At 41.9% G+C, this 17102-nt stretch overlaps 1 protein-coding gene across 4 annotated transcripts in view; it reads right to left on the bottom strand.

Annotated features, from left to right (window-relative positions):
- The window catches only part of LOC102310871, a 41527-nt gene extending 24483 nt beyond the window's left edge, over positions 1-17044 (bottom strand). For 2 of the 4 annotated variants that reach the window (XM_005931808.2, XM_042224693.1), the window contains exon 1: positions 16658-17044. The gene's annotated coding sequence lies outside the window, so the exon portion shown is untranslated. Of the gene's footprint in view, positions 1-687; positions 807-16657 lie in introns of all 4 variants that reach the window. The other 2 variants (XM_042224692.1, XM_042224691.1) reach the window with 2 other exon arrangements.
- Between the last annotated feature and the right edge of the window lie 58 nt (positions 17045-17102).

The following is a 17102-nucleotide window of genomic DNA, read 5'->3' as shown; positions in this document are numbered from 1 at the left end:
AGTTTCGGATGTCCTTCAAGAAACCTGGACAACTATTCCTGAAATCTACTTAAAGAAATAGCAAGAAAGCTTGAAAGAGAGTTAGGCTGTATTGAAGAATAAAAGTGGTTACTTGACTTTAAAGCTTGTTAGAAGTGTACAAAGCCTGTTTTTTGGTTATATATTCCATTTCCATTTATGTTTGTGCATCTCTTTATATTTTTCTAGCAAAATATTATATTTTTAAGGTTTGAGCTACATGGGCAAGGTGTCTGCTCTTACGACTGGAGATGGACTCAAAAAGATTCCACATTTTAGTTCTTCTTCAAATCACACAGGCCTGAGTGATCGGAGCATCATGCTGAAGGAGGCATGCTCTCATTTCAACGTCACAATATTTGATACGTTTTCATTTTGTAGCTCAGATACGCAAACGTCACCACCTCAGCATGTAATGAAAGGCATGTTGAGACGGTGACTCCCTCTCTAAAATATTCACAGATTAAAACACAAAAAATGACAAAGGTCCCAGATAAGCTAATACAGTCAGAAGCACACACGCATACACGTGTAGACCCACATGGCAGCACCAGTTCCCAGGTCTCCGGTGGCAAGTGATGTTTTCACACTTATGTGGGGAGATTGCTATTTCTGCGCAGAGCCAGATAACTCAATTATTCATCACGGATGCTGGTGCACTCACTTTACCTCAGTTAGGATGGAGGCGGGTGTGTCTTCCTTTGAGTGTGTGTTCCACTCGCGCTTGTCTATGCTCGATTCGGAGCGTGCGCGCGTGTGTGCGAAGACCTCCAACAGAAGATGAACTGCTGACATGCCACACCACACAGCAGGAGAGGAAAGAGGCAAGAGGAGAAAAGGAAAAGGAGCTGTCATAAACATGGCAATCAAAGAGATATGAAGCGGGAGGTGAGGATCAAAGAGCAGAAAGAGAAGAGGCAAGGAATTAGTTCCCTTATCTTCTCTCTAAGCCAACCGCGCACCTTCCAATCCTCTACAGCTCAATCAACAGTTACAAAGAAAAAAAGATTTTTTGAATTACCAGCAAAACTGAAACTCAGCTACCGTGGCGCTCAACCTTTTCAGCACAAGAGGCTTTTTTTTTTTTTTTTTTTTATCCACCTCGCGTACTCTTGCTCAGCAGCTGTACTCATGAAATAAAGCATAACATTTCAGCCTTTTATTAACAGTGCACCTAATCTTTTCCAGTTTAAACTTAATGGGACAATTACTCTGTCGCTTAGCATCTGACGTGCTTAGCCGTGGTCTAGAGTGGCTCCAGCTAATCTCGAACCCAGAGGGGTTTAAAGCGCAGCTGCATGCCAAACTAGGCCTGATTGCTCTGTCAAAACAAGCACAGGTTCAGCTGAACCAAAGCTAAACTGGAGCTAAAAAGGGGGTGTCTGTTCCGCCCAACGCAGTGAAACCTCAGTATCATGCAGAAAACCGAAGGACGGCTTCTCTGATGACTTATGACTATGCCAAGGGGCGATTAATTGCGTTGTTGCACTGTTTGGTATTGGTATAATTGTGATATGCACTGTATTCTGTTATGTTGGCACTGCTGCTCATGTTTCCATATTAACATGCAATTAATCATTACAAGCATGGGTGTAACATTACATGTATCCGGTCTGAACTGTTCGTTACCGACATCTGAGACTTCTGTTTGGTACGTCATCTTATCTAAACAGTTACTGTCAGAATACTATAATTATGTCCACAATCCTGCAACAGCAGAGTAGAAATTCCTGACTGGAAATCCCAGAAATGTTTGGCAGTGCACCAGGTATCATCTATGCTGATAGAGTTAGCCTGGAAACCCAGGCAGACCCTATACAATTATTGATCTCACACAATGTGTTCACGTCACGTTTTAAGCGACCTTTCTGAAAGGTCACAACCTACAAGTTATGTGCACACACGCTGTACAAGTCAACCGATCCTTAAATAGGAAAGAATGATTTTGTCACGACTGAATGTTTTTATGTCATTGAGTTATTTGATGACTTTAGTTCTTTTTCCACCAATGAACCACATTAGGTGAGAAAACATTTCCTACCTGAAAGTATCTGACCTTGTATTGACAGTATATTTGACCGAGTTGACTCCTTAAATTTTGAAGTCATATCATTTCATCACAAAGTTTCCAGTTGCTTTCCTTTAGCCTGATCAACACTTAACACACTGACCAATATCGATAATCTATTAAATAACAGCACTAACTAACAGTAAAGCTATAAATGGGATTTGGTCTGATGATGCACACTGTATAGGATTAATTATAGGTCACGCACCATAGGTACAAAAACCCCGGATGACAAAAACAGCGGACGACAGTGCAGCATCTTCAGCTGTGTCGTTAGAAAGGGTGTAATATGCAAATGAGGTGGTCTGGGTGGGTTCAAATCCAGAGCACTCTATACTTTATAATGAGCAGAGAGCCACTTAACCACACGCCCTTACACACTGGAGGGTAAAGGTCATGGTTCAGGGTGACTCTGCAAACAGCTGCTGATTGTTCCCCCTAGAGTCCATTTATTGCCCCTAACGCCATATGGACCTCTTGGAAGACCTGACTAAACCCACTGCACACACGTAGCCTTTGGACACAGACAGTACGTCTACATATGCTCAGACATATTGTTCATGTAAACAAAGACATTTCCAGGCTCATAGATAAAACTTCTATGGGTTTAGCTAGATATGAGATGCATGAACATGCACGCATACAAAATGTAAATGAGGAACTGCATCCTGTATCTGCACATTCTGCACATTTGTTGCATCTCCAGGCATCAGTCTTAATGCACAAGAAAAACCTGCAAATATGGGAAAGACACATAACTCTGTATCAGTGGCAGGCTATCTCGCTTGTGCCGGTGCCCTTATTTCCCCGAGGACAACTCCGGCAAGCCAATTGGAGCAGTTACACATGCCAACACTCTCATGCAGCCATTTAGCACACCCACCCAGTGGCTCTTTTCATCAGCTTTACAGTCAGTAACTCTCACGAAGACGCAGACTACATGCACATGGCGTAAATTCACAGAAACAAAAGAGACACAAATGCAGACAAACTGTCTTATTTCGAATGATCACACAGAGACACAAACACACTCTTCCCCCACTTTAATCTTCAGGGCAGGCAGAATCTATGAGTGATTTATTTTAAACCTTTCCCTGGGGGTTTTACAGGATTGAGCCAGCACTGAACCTGATCACAGCACTCACTTTCTATGTCAGCAATTTGTGAATCCACCCCCTTAGTCTGAATTTGTCTGGATGCGCATGTGTGTTTGCAAGCAAGCTAATGAGTGATAGAGAGAGGTGGGAAGCAAAGACATGGCGAGTGAGGGAGAGAGAGAGAGGGGGAGACACAGGAAGAACGAACTGGCACTGTGATGAGTGTGTACTGTAACTTAGCATACTGTCTGTACCACACACCCCCATGGTTTTGGGTGGTGAGTCACCCTCTGCACTTGCAAGCTTGCATCCAATCGTACATGCCTTTGATATGAAACACAATTTCTTTTTGCGTGTTTTTGGGTGTGTTTATCGAACCTCAAAGACATGAAACGTGAACCTCGAATGTTCTGCACAAGCTAAGCTCTGGGACAACAAAGTCAAAGCGTGACACACCCTCAACAGTCGCCCTACCATCTCCCATTCACAGCCCCGTAGCTACTCAGTACCATCCAGATAACTGTGTCTAATTTCACTGGATACTACATTTCCATTTGAAAGGTGGTTAGTGCCTATTGAGCAGTGTTATCGTTGCTGTGCAGACAGAGACAGGCTCCCTCGCTCCTCCCAGCCTCAGACGGAGAAGCCATCGATTTGATTCAGTCTTAAAAGCCAGGTCAGCCTCAACAATGGCAGCTTATGGAAAAACCATTACCCCAGGTGAATTCTGAAACGTTAACCTACATGCATGTTTCCCATCACTCTCCTGCTTTCCCTGACTGTCCTACGAAACACCACAGATGGAGAAGAGACAGGAGAGGGAGCTCTGTGGGTTGCTCGTCAATGGAGTATTGCATGCTCCTCACTAGGTGAGTCATCCTGCCTTTCTTTACACTCCTTGTCCAAGGCCACCTACCTTACACCTCCACTGTAGCACAGCTGCTGCCAAGTTACTACGCCTGCTCATCCATTACACTACTCACAGCCTCTGACACTGAAGAAAAGTCACAGATGACTAATTTTATCAGCACAAATCGTGCTGCTACATCTAAAATGATATGTGGGGTTTGAAGCAGAGACCCATACCAGTTAGCTAGAATATCATTATCTTCTGCCTTTCGCCTGTGTGAATAATGTTAAGAACAGCATTTTGACTGTGCTTGGAGTTCCTTTCTATTGAGTCTAATATCTGTTCACTTTGGCTTACAAATAGAGCTGCCAACCAAGGAGAAGATGGGGTTTATGTGTCATTTCAGTTTGGTTAATTTTCCATACATTCATTATCCCAGGTGTTACAGGGCAAATGATAGGGTACACACTTTAGAGGCTCCCATTCAACTACAGCACTTAGTTGAATGCACTTAGTACATATAGTCACCAAACACTTTACTAGGTACCCCTTACTAGTACTAGGTTGGACCCCCTTTTGCCCCCAAAACTCTGGAGGCCATTTGAGTACAGTGAACTTCTTGCCATGTTTCCAACCAACCATCAGAAGATGGGCACACTATAGTCATAAAGGAAGTGAAATGGTTATTAACAATGTTTAACACAATGTGTATTCAGAGATACAGTAACATTCTACATCCCTTGGCTGTAATGAACGGTTATTCAGTTCAGGTCCATTTAATTTATATAGCGCCAAATCACAAAAACTGTTTCCTCAAGGTGTAGCCTACAATAATACACAGAAAACAGGGAAAACCCCAACATTTAGATGCCCCCTATGAGCAAGTGCTTTAGTGACATGTGGGAAGGAAAAACTCCCTTTTAACAGGAAGAAACCTCTGGTAGAACCAGGCTCAGGGACTGCTGCGACCAGTTAGGGTGAGGGGAGGATGACAGGCCGGAGATTAATAATAACTAATGAATAAATGCAAAGTGGTGTATCAACCATCATCAAAAAGAAAAGTTTTAAGCCTAATCTTAAAAGTAGAGAGGGTGTCTGTCTCCGGAAGCTTGCGCCACAGAAGAGGGACCTGAAACATCTGCCTCCCACTCTAGTTTAAATAGCCTAGAAACCACAGGTAAGCCAGTAGTCTGAGAGTGAAGAGCTCTATTGGGGTGATGTGGTACTACGAGGTCTTTAAGATGAGATGGGGCCTGACTATTCAAGACCTTGTATGTGATCAGAAGGATTTTGAGTTAGTCTGGGAGCCAGTGAAGAGAAGCCAATAGTTTCTGTTGCCTTCCTATCAGCTCGAAACAGTCTGCCTGTTGTCCTCTGACCTCTGGCATCAACAAGGCATTTTCTCCCAGAGAACTGACACTCACTGGATATTTTCTCTTATTCAGAGCATACTCTGTAAATCCTAGAGATGTTTGTGTGTGAAAATCCCAGTAGATCAGCAGTTTCTGAAATACTCAGACCAGCCAGACTGGTACCAACAGCCATCACATAAATTCACCTAAATCTTTCTTCTCCGCTCTGAAACCTCAGCAAATCATCTTGACCATGTCTACATACCTAAGTGCATTGAGTTGCTGCCGCTGATTAGACATTAGGGTTAACAAGTGGATGAGCAGGTGTACCTAATGAAGTGGCCAGCAAGAGTATTTTAATCATTTTAATTATTAATTAAACTAAACATAGTACAAAAACAAGCGAAATGAGAGCCAAACAGATGAACTTCTGTAGCATAAATATACAGTATAATGTATTAAACCTGCTAATGGCAATGTTTTATAATGTTCAAACACAGCACGATGAGAGCTAAAAAACGTCATAACAGTTGTTTTTTCATATATGTTGTTATAACTCTTTGTTTTATTGGCACAAATAATAGCAGATAAATAAATAATGAAAAGTGAAATAAACAGAATATGCTTATATAAGCATCTAACAGTAGGAGACAATGATGGCTGACATCATATGCATAGCTCCACTTGCAGTGAATTTTTGAGCATGATGAAAAGCATTAGCTGAGAAAAGTTCAATAAAAATCCGCATTTTTAACATAAGCACAGGATAAACAAACATCATCATAATGAACCAGCCGTTTTTGCTGTGGAATCATCGACTTACTAATGGTCGCCAGCAGAAAAACAAAACACAAAAACAACAACAAAAAAACACATAACTGGAGAAGTCACAATGCTTCTGTATATAGAAAAAACAGTATAGGTATTGATAACATTCATGAACAGAAATGACTTTGGAAAAGTACCAAACATCCTATAATTTATTTGAATAAAAAAACAACAACAACAACAATAAAAGGAACAGACATTACAGGCCATTAATATTTTACAACCATTAATGCTCGCTATGGAAGAACCAAAGGGTATGAGTAGTGATAAAGACAATAGGTCTAAACCTGTTATATGAAATGTTCTATGCACTTGACTTCATTTCGCTGAATGTCTGACCAGCTGCATGGCCTTGCATGCTTCATGTCAGGGAGATGTATGTGTACCGATGTAAATAGGGTTAATATAGTGCAGGGGCACTGCTAATTGGGTTAGCAAAGATTCCATTACAGCTACCACACTGACAGAGCCAGCCTGCTATCGATCAAATGGGTGAATGAAGGGGACAAACAGCAGGTGCTTTAATTAAACAAGACCAAGCACATGAAAAAACCCACCAGACTGTATCAGCACACAAATGTGTCTCTTTACACTGAAATGAACTGCACCAGCTTGGTTGCAAAAGGGCAGACGTATGTGGATATGTGTATATACACACACACACATACACACGCACACACATACATATATATATATAAAAAATGGTGATGGTAGTTGCACAAATGGTAGCAAGTAACTAAATAAATATGGATTTGTGCATGTGTTTGCATGAAAAAGTGTGCATGAGCGAGAAAAAGACAAACCGCATGGGACCTAAGCGCTCTTTCATGTGGAGGTGAATACATAAATAATAAAATTAAATCATCAAAAACAGCCCAAAATAGTCCCAGCCCTTCTTTCAATAATATACGCACCATATTACATGTTCTACATTCACTGGAGTCACATTAGTCTGTATCAGTCCTGACATTAAATTATCTATAAATTGAATTGTCAAAATGATGATTACTATTTTTTTTGTTAGCACTTGCTCAAAAATGAAAATGACCTAAAGATAGCAATAAGAGGCTTTCTGATTAGAAATGTCATTTTGCAATAAGATGTAAAAGAACTATTGTCAGTAATGCGTTGTTTATCTTCCGGCTTTGATGTGCTGCTTGCTTCCATAGCTACTCATTATCTGATGGTAGCTAGGTGCAATCTGCAAGGTGTCGGGGGAGCAGAGTACTAAATAAAGATATTTTCAAGGTTTTCAGACACCAAGAAATCTCAACCCCAGTTGTGTCACTTTACTTCCTCGCTTAGCACAATGTGCTGCCTCCTTAAATAGCTCAGAGTTTCTCTGAAGCCAGGCACTTGACTTAACACCAAGATAGGCAGATAGGGGAGCGTGCAGCAAAAAAGGAAAAAAGAGTGCACAAAAAACCACACCATCCCCGCTGTGACAGGCGCACAAACCCAACGCAAGATCTCAAGTTTCGTTTTGTGTGATCCTGCTATGTACTATGTGATAGGTAGATACATAAATTCTACCTTTTAGGTTTTGAATCGGATGTATGGGCGCGCTTGTGACAGGGTACTCATCTGGCCATGTGTCAAAAGTTTTTTTGGGCCGTTATATTGCATGTTTGAAAACCTGAACTGACCTCAGGGAGAAAGTGCAAGTAAACGACTCTGATGTGAGCTCTTGTGTAACGAGATACCTCTGAATCCTGAAAGTTGTGGAGTGCCGAAAACCATTATTTAAACGGATTAGCCCCCCTCTTGTTTATGTTTTGATTTTGCTGTGAACTATTCTTTAAAGCCAGAGGCAGCCTCTGGAGTGGAGTTCAGATGATGTGATCTCTCTTTCCACAAGCCACTCTTATTAAGCAGCCCCACTAAAAGCCTGAGGATTCTCTTACTAAACCAATCAATAAAGGATCTGTCTTGCCATGGTCCCCGGAGACCTCGACTCCACCCTTCATTCTTCCTCCGGCTTTCACTGTCCCCCACAGGCTCACTCATTCATGGTAAGCACAGGGTGAAGCTGACGCTACTGTGCATGCGTGTGCATGTGTGACAGATGTGGTGCCTGATGTGCCACTATCTAAAACCTCAGGAGGTGAAACGGGTGAAAATAGTCCTCTGAGGCGGAGCTGAGGAGCAAACCGCCTGTTAATGAATAAATAAACAGGGAAGTCAGCATGAATGCCCCACTGTCACCGTGTTCTCTGAGTGCAGAGGCTGATCTTCCATCGCTAACACCTGTGTGACTGTCAGAGGAATCAATAAACAGCTACTGTTGCAAAGGTGAACTCGCCCACCAGTGCACACTGTGCTCCCACTGTCTGCGTCTCTAACAGAAAGAGACTTACGGCGGAGGAACACCTCACATTCAAATTAACGCGTGAGTGTGAGTCGCCAGTGAGAACAAATATAACAAACATGCATACGACATAAGTGGAAGTACAGAGACAGATGGCTGGTATAATAGCATCAAATCTAATACATTCAATGGGAAGATATAGCTACACTCAAAAGACAATAAAGAACTTTTAGCTCGTTTCCTCTTGTACATTTTTTTTGCTGACGTCCACTCACAAACAGATATTCATTGCAATCAATAAACACTTAAAAATGTCTCCAATAACTAACTCCATGTATGTTTGCTAGATGGTGGTAGCAAATGTGATTTATTTGCAGCCAAAGCCAATCTAGAGGTCTCTCGCACAGATGCCGGTATTAAGCTTAAGTAAAACACCTGATGCAACACATCTGTAACTATATAGACGATGGCTTTAGCTCAGCCTAAATCTGATCATGGAAAATGCATATGTAACACTCTTTTCTTGAACCAAGAGTAGGGAGTATTTCTTTTGTTATTTACAGCAGTACAAAACAAGAGGCAAGCTAAAGAAGAGCATCCCATCCTCGCTAATGAGATCAAGAAGATATGCTCTGTTTGTGCAGATTAAACTTACAGTATAAACACTTCTCCACCCACAAGAAGTCAGAAACTCTAACTTTAAGAATGAAAAACTCTCCTCCCTCTTTTATCAGCATGGAAACAGGGTACTTGTTGTACTGTAGCTGTAAGGCTTTTTCAGTGTGGCCCTGAACATTCAGAGGAGCAACACTGCAGACAGCAGAACGCTGTAAGGAGTGCTGGAAAAGGTCGAGCCAAGTCAAATTTCCTTAGGCAAATGAAACTAAAAAGATTCACTTTTTATTTAAAAATAGGAACTTTGCACACTTCGCACTTTGTGACTACACAAATGTCGCAAATGGTAAATCGGTTCACGCGCAAAAAGGGGACATTTGTGCAAGACATCACATGCAGCTATTTATTTTATTTTTATTTGTTTACTGACATTCTATGGTTACTCACAATTTTGGCCACAACAACTGAAGAGATTTTTCTGCAACCCCTGGACATGCTTAGACACACCACATTTTCTAAATTATAAGAAAGAAAAGAAAAAAGTCTGAAAATACAGACAGAGTTTATCAGAAATCACCTCTACTTAGGTAATTTTAGAAGTCTCAAAGACTCATTTAGCGAGCTGACTAATCATCTAGAAAAAAATCCACCTTCTCAAGTTGCACCTGTAATGCATCACACAGTTATGAATTCTGTGGATTCACATTGTGCAAACTGAGCAACTGGTTTACGATGCATTCATTTTTCCCCCCCTTTTTCTAAAGAAAAAAAAAGGCTCAGTCACTCGTGACTCAAGTACAAAGTAGGGCAAAAATGGCACCTACACACGTCTGGCACTCTGAAGAGAAAGGACTTTGGTGATGATTAGGATTGGGACAAACTATGTAACCCGATATAGCACTTCTTTCCATGTGATACAGTGGTCTGGTCTACACCAGTGCCAAATATTTTAATAACTATTTTTTTAAACCATTAAGAGGTCCTGAGTGGATTCCCAAATTTAATTTTCTGGAATTACTACTTCATGAGTTCTTGTGGTGGAGCTTACCGAATGAAAGATGACGAAGAAACTCACAGGGGACATTTCACAGACAGCTGGACAAAGTGACTCAGAGAGCTAATTAATTAAACAATATTACACAATACAATAAATCAAACAAAATTACCAGTTTTTACCTTTATGGTTATTTTATTCTCCCTCATTTCCACAGATAGATTCGATCTACTGTAAATAACTGTCCTGCTACGTGACACGTATCAAAGAATTGTACGGTTGCATTATCATATTATCGTTATTGTGGGTGATTTATCGTGTTTGCATTGAAACATGAACTAGGTTATGAGTTAACTTGTGGTTCCCACAACGGGGAAAAAACCAACACACACGCGCATTTTGTTCGCCTTCATGCAACCCTACCAAAGAAATAATGGATCGCATGCAGTGGCAATGCTGAGTATGAGTTAAAGATGGAAGGAATATTTCCTCAAAGCATAATTTGACAACTATGCCTGCAGTTGAGACTTAAAGGGTTTCAGACTTTCTAAAACCGGCTAATAGGAAGTTTAATGCGAGAAGATTCATGTGTCTACTACAGTTTCCTCTGCCTAAATAACCTGACATGTAAAAACTGCAGCATTTTATTACAGTAGGGTCATTTTCTTCAGCTTTTCATCAAATTACTTGATGAGGTTGCTTACTTCAAGAAGTAATGCTGAATAAAATAAAGCCCAAAAGCTGGCTCCCCCCAGGGCTGTGTGCTCTCCCCCCTGCTCTTCATCCTCTACACTGATGACTGCAGATCCACACAGCCCAACTGTCACCTGGTTAAATATGCTGACGACACAGTTCTCCGGTCACTGCTGTCAGGCCCCTCACAACACCACGGGCCTGCTCTTCAGGAGTTTGTAGAGTGGTGTGACAGCTCCAAACTTGAACTGAACGTGAGCAAAACAAAGAGATGGTGGTGACCTTCTCCAGTAGACAGAGGGATCTGGCCGCTTCAGTCACCACCACCATCCACGGGAAACCAGTGGAGGTAGTTGAGGAGTACAAATACCTGGGAACCATCTTTGACAACCTCCTGAAATTTTCTGCCAACACAGAGGAGATTCTCAGGAGGTGCCACCAACGGCTATACCTCCTTAGGAAACTCAACTCCTTTGGAGTCAGCACACCCATCATGATGACTTTTTACTATGCCTTCCTGGAAAGCATCATGGCCTTCTCCATCACCTGCTGGTTCCACTCCCCCAGCCTTCAGAACAGGAACAGACTGGAGCACACTCCATCAGTGTGCTCTAAAATCATTGGCCTGCCTGTCAGAACTCTGGCACAGGTTTTCAGCCAACAGGCCCTTAGACAGGCAGCCAAAATCATCTACGACCCATCTCACATTCTTCACCCTGCATTCCAATGGCTCCCCTCTGGGCGACGCTGCATTTCCTGCAAGACTGAGAGGAGGAGAGCCACCTTTGTCCCCAAAGCCACTCTGCTTTTTAACTCCAGCCGATAAGGCCATTTCCCACACCCATAAACATAAACTACAATCTTCTTATACTACCGACACTTTATTCACTTTTAGTCACTTACAGTTATTTATTCACCTTTCAGTCACTTTAATTTTAAAACTGTATATACTGTATATTCATTATTTCACTCTTATTGCCTGTTCTTATTGTGCTTATCTTCAACGTCATGCTGCTCTGTTGTTTGTTAATTGCCCCTTGGGGATAAATAAAGTCTTCTGATTCTGATTCAAGGTTCAAAAGAGGAGAATAACTTCTCTCAGGTCACGTTCAGCAGAAGAGGCTGTAGTACATTACTTACATGTAATAGTAAAGCTAAAATGTTCTAAGTACATTATTTTATGTCGTTTGGATTATAAGTGCATTACAAATAGACATAATGGGGAGTTAAAAGCATAACTATGTAAATCACTGCCTTTTCTTTACTTTATTTATTGTTCGCGTTTGTTTTCAGGGACATTATGCTGTAGTGCCGCTGAGACATGAATCAATACTTACTGTATGAATTACCGTGCTCAGACTCTAATGGCAAGCTTTTGCCACGCTAAGCCTGAAATATATTTAGTGCACAGCGAGACAATGGACACTAAACATTCCATGCACTCGACAATTAGTCGGGAGGATCCTGCATAATTGTTAGTTAATTGCGTCAAGTGATGACTCAGGGGATGAGCCGTGGTAACCACTTCCGAGGCTTTTTTCATGGAAAATATGGTGAAAATGATGAAGGCCTAACGAACCTGTTTTTGTTTTGTTTTTTTTTAATTAGGCTAAGCGAATAGTAAGAGAAGTGCTGTGCAGTCACTGTATTGATCTGTGGTATGGTAATTTTATCTGATATAAATTTGTTAGAATGCACATTATATGTATCTATTGAATATGTTATCCTTGAATGGCCACTGCAATGCCATTTATTGCCTTATACAACAGAATTAATAATTTAGAGCATTTTATGCTGAGAGTAACTTTTGGTGCCCTTTGGTAACAGATCCGTGGCACTAATGCTGGGTGGCAGGCCAGTTTGAAGCCCTGCACTACAAGTCAAGGCTAGGGCACATCTGTCTGGCTGACTGGCCAATCTACAGCCCCTCGATCCCTGAGCTATTAGGCACACAGCTGACATGCTTGCATGTGTATGCACATGCACACTTTGAGGATTCATGGACCATTAACGCTGTGATCTGTAAAGTTACCATCACGCTTAACAAGCAAACCAAAAGCCACTGACAATGGCTTCCATTTTCAAAGCTCTCAACAACTACGTGCTGCCGAGGGTCTCTGCCAGAGAGATTATAACGGAAAGACAAAAAAGGAAAATAAATAATAATAAAGAATCCTGATGGGAAAACTCTGTAGCAGCAACATGTAACCCAAAAAGTAATCTGCTTTGTAAAGTCAGTTGTGTTGTTCCATTGCTACAAGCACAGTTTGCAACTGCAAAGTGTTGGTTTCACAAATCACTTCAGAGCGTGCAATGTATTTTGAATCTGGATGAGTCAGTATTGCTGCAGTTTGAAGAACAGAGTTGACATAGAGCTAACATTAGTTAGCTAATCAAGTTAGCCGTTGTTGGATTTGGGATCAGTGTAATCAGCGTTCTTAGCGTCAGTCTCACATTTGTCAGATTATGAGTCAACCCATTTCATGGATGTGCAACATGCACACAATGGTCACCAGCACACTCACAGCCATACACCAACATGTCGCCATGGTGTGGCTGTTAGCAAGTTCTTCACTGTGAGTGAGGAGGGCACAAACTTCACTTAAATTGCAGAGGAACACCACCTAACAACTAACCTAATGAGACACTTAAATCACCTTCACCTTTGTTTCTTATGAAAAAAAGTGCACAAAAATGAAAAGTTGATTTTTGATTCTGTACGCTGTCAGTTGTAGTTCTTTTAAAGAAAATCAAAACTGACAAAAGTTAGCATTGGCAAATCACACTTAGAGAACAAACAAACAAACCACAAAAGAGAGAAGTTGAAATTGGACACGAAAATTGCACTTGGTTCAAACATATTTTAAAAAGGAAGATTTTTGTGGCTTTTCTTCTAAACATTATCATTCTTACTTAAAGTCGGGGCAACATATCCCTCTTTTTATCATGTATGCATAACTGAATGGTAGTTTGCATGATTTAAAAAAAATCTTTTTAAAAGAGAGCATGATACTGTGAGTGGGATCAGAAGGATATCTGCTAAAAGCTAGCATGTAGGCACACATCAGTGTGTGGGGAAGATTATAAATGAAAGACTATAACTGTTGTATAATTGTTTGCATGAATATTATGAGTCAGTACGATTGTACCAGAAGAAAAAAAATGACAGTGAATAGGCACTTTACATCTGTGTCAGTGTGCAGAGCATTTATTTGAAACAGGGGGTAGTTTCTCTGAACAGAGAAGCTGTTGAGATTCTCAGTTTCTGATTGGCTCGCAGCCTTTTTGGAAAGAAATCGTATCTTCTGGCTATCTTTACGTTTCAGGGAAGATTTCAAACCAACCGCAGAAGAACTTAAAAATTCACTAAGTTCAAGTTGTTCACCAAGAATAGCAACATTTTATACAAAGATGATTTTTCTCTTCCAGTACAGCCTTGCAGTATCTCTTTTCTAAGCATGCTAATTTACCCAGCTGGCAAGCAGTTACGTGAGCATTTAGTGAGTTTAAGGTCATGCTTGTGCAACAAATCAGACTGATCTCACAGTGTGACAAAACAGCCTGACTTTATGAGCAAATGTATACGTGTAAGTGACTATTACTACCTTTATGACACACTGACTGCATGTATATAACAAAGCGCTGCAGTTCAATTCTTCTATAACATTTTAAGTTTGTAGTACTGAGAGGCTGTTGACAGATCGCTGATAAAGATGCGGTGCATGATAGTGAGAAGTGTTTGTACTTTTTTAAACACCTCTGAACATAATACAGTCCTTTACATAATCATCTTTATGACATAAATTCTATTCAAACACAGTTTAACACTCATAAAAATGAGACTTTATAAGAGAACAAATGCATTTGACTGCAAATAAATCAATAAATGTGCGTGTTGTAGAGAACAGCAGGGTATGTAATTATGACAAAATGCTAAAAAACGTGATTGTAGGTATTACATGTGAAGTAGAGCTGTGCTGTGTGTGAGAACAGGTCTGATTTACGACCTAAGCAGCCACTCATAAATATTAGTCCTGAGGCACACGTCTGCATGTGTGTTTATAAAGGAGGGTGTAAATGTTTCATATGTCGAAGCGCAAGGAAAACGGAAAGAGAAGAGACGCCTTGGTGCAGGTGTGCAAGAGAACCAGTGAGACTCTTCCCCCCCCCCTTTTTCATTTTTTTTTTCCATTTCTCTGAGATGAAGGTGGGAAGGGATGATGGGATGTAGGTTGGATGAAAGAAAAGGGAGGAGGAAAGAGCGCTCCAGTCCTGTCGCCTTGGGTGCATCAGCAGCAGGAATTGTTCTCTGCCCTGTGGGGGCCATCTGACTGTTCTGTCACCCTCAACAGAAGGCTGACTCTGCCTTAAAGTGCTCGGCCCCGCGCTCGCAGTTCGACAAGCTTGATGTTTAATACATACACAGGGAGAATATTGAAAATGCCTCAGGAGAAATGCAGCACACGGGCTGGAAGGGAGAGAGGGGGTTTTTTTTGGTCAGTTTGTAGAACAACCAAGAATAGTGGGGCTCCTGTACAAAGCATGCGTGGGCAGGCTGCAAAATATAATTGCTGAAGACTCGGACCAAAGCCGGAGCTCCGTAGCAAATTGGAAATCTATTACGTGCAAGAGTTAAGCACCTCTCAAAAACAAAGCACTTGTTTTGAGGGGGGTACTTCTTCATTGTGGTGATTGTGTAATGCACTGGCATATCTGCGGCAGGAAATATACGTCACACTCATGCATGATGCTTCAGTCGAAATAACAGGCCGTGAATTTAACACGTAAGCTGAAAAGCCTCTCCCTCGTCTGTAATCAGGGCGAGCATGGTGAAATTCAGGGCATCACTCCTCAATAAGGCAGGAGAACGGGCCTCAGGGGTGACCCTCCTGCTTAAGTCAACACAATGGGTGTAATGAGGTGAAATACACACACACACACACACACACACACACACAGAGGAGATGGGAACCCTTATTGCATAGTTAAGTGCGATTCATTCATCTACATGCACTGAGCCTGCTGCAGAAGTTCTGCTCACACCCACACATTTAGCAGCACAGCAAGGATTTCACTCTTATTTCAGGTTACTGAGTGAATCAGATGTTATGAAATGATGTCATCTGTAACTGGCGAGCTTATATTTAACACACCACGTGTCTTAACGGCCCGAACCTGTATTTTGAGTAAAAAGAAGAAGAAAAAAAGAGCCCAAATGCCACGACTGAATTGTGACAATCCAACTTTAAGCTGATCTGAAAAGCCACTGGTTCTTTTTGACAAGCCTGCATCTCCTCGGCACTTAATAGTCAGCGAGTTCATCAGTTCTGAGTCCATAATTAATCAGCCCGAGCGTGTGAGCGGGACTGGTGCCTTTCTCTTAACATCACGTACAGCAACCCACGCCCTCCGGGCCATCAGTGGATTAATGATAAGTGCCTTTGATAGGAGAGCCCCTCACAAAGGCTTTATTAATTAGCCTAACACCGACGCTGTGGCCGCAGTGTGCAACACGTCCCCGCTAATCAAAACTTTAAAGGGGCACGATCGACCTCCCAATCACCCGCACGACATCAAACCCCTGACGCCTGCGTGCATTAAGTTGCCGCTGAAAGTGCACCATTTCCAAATGAGGGGCAACTTTCACACGTCGGTGAAGACACGGTTATGCGCGCTTTACAAAGACGCCCGTGAATCATTGATCAGACAGGTGGGATCGAGTAGTGGCTACGGCATAAATCAGAGGTAAGGAGGGACACTATCCAAAACTGCCCAGATGTCGCCAAAGTGGAAGCAAAAATGAAAACGACGGAGACCAGATGCGTCGTACTCACTCGTCCCCGGTGCCTTAGAGGAGCATCCCGGTCTCTCACGGCCAGCTTTTCAGATGAGTTCTCCTGGGACAGCGCGCCTTGATCCTCACTATCATTCTTTGCAAGGCTTCAGCCTCCTCACAGCCTCCCTTTACTCTTCTTCTTTGGCATTACCAAAGAAAAAAAATACAACGAAGAAAATCAAACCCGTTGCATGCCAAATAAAATTCTCCTTCAGGTGTTGTTTCGGGGTTGCTCTCGTCCGTCTCTCGGTGTGCAGGGCAGAAGTGACAGAAGCGGATTCCTATTTGAGGGGATGCTGACGCGCAACCGGAGGGGTTCGCCTCCTGTCTTTTTCATCTGGCTCCATCAGCAGCCCTCGGTTGGACAGCACCATGTGACTGAAAATAGCGTCAAACACACGCGATGGCACGCTTACTTCCTGTTACCGTACTTCAAAATAAAA

The sequence above is a fragment of the Haplochromis burtoni genome, unplaced genomic scaffold (assembly GCF_018398535.1).
Source record: "Haplochromis burtoni strain Fernald_Lab_line unplaced genomic scaffold, NCSU_Asbu1 Contig_146, whole genome shotgun sequence".
Lineage (NCBI taxonomy): Eukaryota > Metazoa > Chordata > Actinopteri > Cichliformes > Cichlidae > Haplochromis > Haplochromis burtoni.
The sequence above is the reverse complement of the archived record's forward strand: the minus strand, read 5'-3'. Positions and strand labels throughout refer to the sequence as shown.